Below are 6720 nucleotides of genomic sequence, written 5' to 3'. Positions count from 1 at the left end.
TCTAACAATGCCTGGTGCACCCATGACCTTATAAGTGTAAAATATCACCTTATGGTGCACCTGGCTAACTCAGAATTATTCACACTTAAACAAAACATTCAAAGTATATGAAACAACAATTTTCTGTCATTGGACATCAAGCAGCCAGGGTAGTGTTCCCTAAGAGTGAAAAAAAGAAAAATATAAAGACATGAGGTGACCCCTACGATTGGCTCAGCTCATTGTCAGGCGCAAACATTCAACCACCTTGCTTTGCGTGTGTGTGTGTGTGTGTGTGTGTGTGTGTGTGTGTGTTGGTTTGCTTATACAGTACTTACTGATCCAAAATAGAAAGTAAGATGTGAGTCTCCTGGGTCTCCCAAGGCTTTATCTTGGTTCTTGCCCTGCAGATCTTACCTTTCTTTTGAGAGTGTTTAACACCAACCCCCACCCACCCACACAGCCCTGTAATGTATCTTTCTCCAGATCCAGGCTCTTCTATCCAGACTGGCACCTCTCATTGCCACTTAAAACCTCTCTGAGGGAGTTAGGGTGGCAGAGTGAAACAGGCCTAAGTACTGTACTCCCTGGCCTGTGGATGGGGACAGCTCAGGGAACCGGGGACAGACAGCTCAGGGAATCTCGAACAGCTGAGGGAAGACGCCACACGTTTGTCTGGGCAGCCAGTGGAGCCAGGCATCCAAGCCACATCTGAGTCGTGACAGAGATTCATTGCTGGATTCCCATCACAAGATTGGGAAGGCCATCTGTTGTCACCCGTGGCTGTGCCAGTGTAGAAATGGAGTCTGGTTAGTAATAATACCTTCTGCACATCTAACTTTTCAGCCCTTTACAAACTGCTCAGTACCCAGAACAGCATTTCTGAGAATCTCTGGAGAGAGGGACACATACGGAGGTGACAGTATACTGGTTGGTGTGGAGTGAGCATAGCTTGGTGGGAATAGCCCATGGCCTAATGTTTTACAAACAGAACTTAATAATAAGGATATAGGTAAAGACCCAGCTGTTATGGGAGACCAGGGGAGGTTCTTTGAACTTTGCATACTGAGGAACCCCTCAGGCAGGGCATGTAATGTTGAAGCTTGGTTCCCTCTAAACTAGATGGCAGCAGCACAGGACCTGATACCTGCAGCCCAAGATCTTTATGCGATCCCAGGGACAGACCCATGCCCGGCCACCCAGCATGGCACACCTTCAGGCAGGACAGACTGTCACAGTCTTTCTCTCATTTCTCATGGGGAGAGTTTCATGACCACAGTGATAAGCTAATTTGATGGATGTTTAAACCATGCTAAGTTGTACAGAGGGCATATAATTTTATTTCAGTAGAATCTTTATACAAAGAGTGGGAATGTACAGTAGTCTACCCTTACTCATGGTTTCGCTTTCTGACATTTCAGTTATCCGTGGCCACCTGCGGTCTGAACATGTTAAATGGGAAGTTCCAGAAATGAGCAATTCATACGGTTAAAAGTATGTGCTGTCCCGCTGCACCCGTCCCAGGGTGTGAAGCTTCCCTTTGTCCAGCCTATCTACACCGTATAGGCTACACCTCACCGCCCCATTAGTCACTTAGTATCCATCTCAGTTATCAGATCAACCGTCAAGGTATATCACTGTGCTTGTGTTTAAGCAACCTTAATTTTACTTAATAATGGCCCCAAAGTGCAACATGGTAGCGATCTGGATATGCCAAAGAGAAGTTATAAAGTGTTATGTGCATATAGGGGAGGAAAAGAGTATATGTATGGTTCAGTAATATCCACGGTTTCAGGCATCTACTGGGGGGTCTTGGAACATAGGCCCCACAGATAAGAAAGGGAGGAGTCCTTCTGTATTGATACGTTTAAGGCACAATGTGACCGATAATCTTTAACTGACCTACCTCTCTGGATTCTGCCCTTACTAAGACTTTATAAGACCAGACAGTGTGGTACAATGAGAAACACTTCAGACTTAGGGACTAAGATTCTAATGCAGGCTTGATTAGAAATTAACTGCGTGCTCCCTGCTTTCAGTTTTGGTCCTCATGACTTCTGAAATGACGTTCTGCAGAACCATGCTGGTCATTCTATGTCTGCCTTACTTTAGCAGCAACAGAAGATGCCCAACCCCTATGTCCAGGTGTGCATTTGGGGTCTTCATGTAGTGGCCAAAAGGATCACTTCACATAGGAAGGTGTTAGACTATGTACTGCATTTCTTACTGGCACAAAGGAAGATATTCAGTCCCAGCCTGGAGATGACTCAGCCTGCCACCGAGCCCCCTGACATCAATGTCCCAGATCAGAAGGCTCAGAGCTCCACCCTGGTACGTCCTCAGTGGCAGAACCACCAGCTTTCTTGACTCACACTTGTAGGTTTACATTGCAAATAGTAAAAATGTACAAGTGGGAGCTTCTCCAACAGGCAAACTTGATTACAAGACCACCGGTATTTTTACAAAATCCAAGAAACCAAAGCAACAAACAAGTGCCACGGGACAGGGACAAGGATATCACAGGAGAGCTCAACAGCAGGTCTAAGTAAAAGTATCTAAAGAGATGACTTTAAAGAGACTTAGCAGGAAATTAATTCGTCTTGGGGTCTAGTTTGATACCTAAGAATTAACAGAACAGAGACTATGGTTGGCTCAACTAAGGTGAGGCAACAAGTATCAAACCAAATAGCTATGGCAGGAAACTCAGTCACAGAGCCAAGAAGGGTTTGGGCGCATTGGGACATTCTCAGAGAAATGGTGCCGTCTGGACAAACCAATCAGCCTGTGACTACTGTCTTTACCCTGTAGGCTACGCACATAGGACGTATACATTTTGATATCTTTCTGTATATAATATTCCGAGATCCTTTATGTAAGTACAAATGAACACATTGTAAACAAGGAAAACAACCGAAAGACAAAGACATACCCAAAGTCACTGTCCCGTAAAGGCAAATTGGGTCAAATCCATCCAAAGCTGATGTTTTAGTAGGCTTTCTTTCTTTTAGTTGGCATGCAAAGGGTGAGTTTTATTTCTATAGAATTATTTTTTAGTTGCATTTCAGAGTGGTTTTCTCAAATAAATGTTTCTTTGGTTACTTTTGGCATCATTCCAGAGAATTTAAATGGCTAGTTTTGAAATAATTTTCAGCAGTTTCACCCTGGAGTGGGTCCGTAGAGCTCCTCTCATTGCCATGTCAGAAGTAGCCCTGTGACTTACCCATTTTGGTTCTGTCTTTACAAAGATTGTATAAAACCAGGCTCTGTGATGTCATGAGAAACTTAAGAATTAGGGGACCAAGTTTCTGGTATCAGTTTAAACAGGATCTAGCTTTGTGCCCACTGTTTCCAGTTCTGGTCCTCTGACTTCTTATATGTTCTTTTGTAGGACCATGCCAGCTACCCCACCTTAGCAGGGTCAGAAGATTTCCCTGCACACTCCTACAACCCTCAAATATGTATCTGTGGCCTTCATGTAGTGGCCAAAGTGTCACTTCTCACAGGGAGCTATTTATTTACCTGTTCCCTTTATTTCCTTAACAGAAGGTTAAACCTCAGGCATCACCAGTTGGCCAAGGCATCTTGGGGGAGCTGGTATCTCACGTTGGGGCTGGGGCATCCAGTGTCCAAGTGTCAGGGCCTAGTAGTGAGAAGGTGAAAAGAGCATGGGCTCTCTCTAACATACTAGGACACATCTGGAAATAGCTCATCTTGTGGCTTGCCATAGGCCAGGGGTCCCCAAACTACGCCCGCGGGCTGCATGCGGCCCCCTGAGGCCATTTAGCCGGCCCCCGCCGCACTTCTGGAAGGGGCACCTCTTTCACTGGTGGTCAGTGAGAAGAGCATAGTTCCCATTGAAATACTGGTCAGTTTGTTGATTTAAATTTACTTGTTCTTTATTTTAAATATTGTATTTGTTCCCGTTTTGTGTTTTTACTTTAAAATAAGATATGTGCAGTGTGCATAGGCATTTGTTCATAGATTTTTTTATAGTCTGGCCCTCCAGCGGTCTGAGGGACAGTGAATTGGCCCCCTGTGTAAAAAGTTTGGGGACCCCTGCCATAGGCTGCATACAGCAACCTGATATACAGTGCCACACCCTCACACAGGGCATCTATTAGGCAAATAAGTTGGTGACATCTGTATTTTTGGGGTTTGCTCACTTCTATTGTTAAAAATGGCTGCTGGCCACGTGATTGCATTGCCTAGGTGATATTGTTAATTACCTTCATGCTTGGGAAGGGGCTTAGTTATGCTAATGTCTGCTGGAGGCAGGGTTGTCCCATGAAGAGTGTTAAGAAGGAGGAGCTAGGAGGCCATTTTGGAGGAGACCACATTGTTGCAGAGGAGGCAGGCAGCCAAGATAGAGGCGTGCAGATGGGGAAAAAGAAGTGACTGAGGCTAGTGGGACCTTTGATTCTAGGATAACCTGATCTGTTAGTGGCTTTGTGAGTGCTGAGGGAGTGGGTTTTGGAGCCCAATGTGTTTGTCTTTACACGCCTGCCAGGTGTGAGCTAGAATAAAAGGTAATGGCCCACCGTTTCTTGGCTCCATTGTTTCTCTACCGCCTATCCGAATCTAATGGGAACCTGCTCGAGCCAGGTGGCTGCTACCGCCGCGACTACTGAGCTTACAGCATCACTGCCTGGTACACTTCCTTGCTTCACAACTGGAATCACCTGCAAAGATTTCTTCTCCTACAGGGCTGGATACCTTTCACATACCTAGAAACTCAAAAAATGATCCCTGCGTCAGCCACCCTAGCAACCCACTCCTGGCTTTGGGGATGTCTGAAGTATTTCACAAGCCAATAAAATGGGTGAATACAACAGATCTGTGGGAGAGCTATTCACAAGGCTTTCTGCTCTTCCTTTCAAACACAATTTCCTACACATACTCATACAGGACACATGGGATTGCTTTAAAAATAATCCCCTAGCAGTAGGAAAGAGAAATCAAGCCCAATTGACTGTGGGTTGATATTCAATGTAGATACATGATGGGACATGCAGTGGCTCTGCCTTATTTTCCCACTTCCATGTGTTTGAACATTTTCATAATGTTTGTAAATGCAGTCTGTCTTGGTGAGCAACTGCAAGTTCAGGTCCTCCTGAACATGAAGTGCTTTATTGAGCTTGTGATTCTCTGGACAGCAGTAAAACACAGCCTCTCAGTACACACTGTGCATTGGAAATTGCGGTCAGAGAAAAAGGGTCAGAGGCTCTGGAGATGTGGCCTAATCCTAAACTTTGAAATTTATTGAAAGATGTTTGGGGCCTGACCTGTGGTGGCGCAGTGGATAAAGCGTCGACCTGGAAATGCTGAGGTCGCCGGTTCAAAACCCTGGGCTTGCCTGGTCAAGGCACATATGGGAGTTGATGTTTTCAGCTCCTCCCCACCTTCTCTCTCTGTCTCTCTCTCTCTCCCTTTCTCTCTCCTCTCTAAAATGAATAAATAAAAATTTAAAAAAAATTATAAAAAAAGAAAGATGTTTGGGAGGTGAGTGTCCTGACCATATTTATGTTTTCCAGAGATCATATTATCCCAATGAGGAGGATGAATTTGGCATTGGTGGGGATAAAAGCCTGGGAAGAGGTAGACCAGTGACAGGAATCTTGTAGAGAGTTTAGGGGGAAATAATTTGTATTTAAACCAAGGCAAGGCTGGTAGGTATGGAAAGTGGGGGATGGATTCCAGACACCACAGGGAGTGGAATATCACGAACTAGTATGTTGGGGAGAAGGTCACAACGGTCTCAGAATGACTCCTGATTTTGGGAGGGTGGGGGATGGTGGTGACACCACCCAAGGTAGAAAACCAAGGAAGAAATGAAAGGTATTTTGGTTTTTTAAGAAAAAGCAAGTTCAACTTGGAACATTTCAAGTTTGAACATTTGGGAGTGCCATCAGCAGATAGAGCAGAGGTCGGGAACCTTTTTGGCTGAGAGAGCCATGAACGCCACATATTTTAAAATGTAATTCCGTGAGAGCCATACAATGACCCGTGTATGTTACGCATTATCCAATAAAAATTTGGTGTTGTCCCAGAGGACAGCTGTAATTGGCTCCAGCCACCCACAACCATGAACATGAGCAGTGGGAAATGAATGGATTGTAATACATGAAAGTGTTTTATATTTTTAACGTTGTTATTTCTTTTTAATTAAAGCTTTGTCTGCGAGCCAGATGCAGCCATCAAAAGAGCCACATCTGGCACGAGAGTCATAGGTTCCTGACCCCTGAGTTAGAGTGATGATCGAAGCCTGCTTGGTTACCATGTCGAAGGGCTGGCCCTTGGCATCTAACGTTAGAAAACAAACAAACAAGCAAGACACCCTCATTTTTGCAAGAGCCAAGACTTGCAGCAAACCCACCAGAGACTGAGCTTCAAACCAGAGTACCAATCCACTTTTGTGACTGAGAACTACAGTGGTCAGGATCAACCACCAACATGATGAACTAGGAAGAAGAAGGTGTTCTTAAGAGAAAGACATCCCAGCCAGGTGCATTTGAAGTGAGTTGTGTGGTGAAAAGACCCCAGGAGCCCCAGGTGAGTCACAATATCTTGAAGTTACCTGAGGGTTCTGGGAGGGGGCATGCAGCGGACTTTGCAGTTTTAATCCTTCCATGGCCTGAGCGGCTGAGCATATCCCTGTGCTCCTGGAAAGACGCAAGTGATGGAGAAGCACAGAGAGGGTTGGGTGGCGGCACAGGAAGGAACCAAGTGAGGGCAGGAACTTGG

At 45.2% G+C, this 6720-nt stretch overlaps 1 protein-coding gene across 3 annotated transcripts in view; it reads left to right on the top strand.

Annotated features, from left to right (window-relative positions):
* Positions 1-265: 265 nt before the first annotated feature.
* LOC136316972 (integrator complex subunit 6-like) overlaps positions 266-6720 on the top strand; it is a 482266-nt gene continuing 475811 nt past the window's right edge. Inside the window, exon 1 of one of the 3 annotated variants that reach the window (XM_066249384.1) lies at positions 266-290. The gene's annotated coding sequence lies outside the window, so the exon portion shown is untranslated. The remainder of the gene's footprint in view (positions 291-6720) is intronic. The other 2 variants (XM_066249385.1, XM_066249386.1) reach the window with 2 other exon arrangements.

Source organism: Saccopteryx bilineata, chromosome X (genome assembly GCF_036850765.1).
Source record: "Saccopteryx bilineata isolate mSacBil1 chromosome X, mSacBil1_pri_phased_curated, whole genome shotgun sequence".
NCBI classification, from domain to species: Eukaryota; Metazoa; Chordata; class Mammalia; order Chiroptera; family Emballonuridae; genus Saccopteryx; species Saccopteryx bilineata.
The sequence above is the reverse complement of the archived record's forward strand: the minus strand, read 5'-3'. Positions and strand labels throughout refer to the sequence as shown.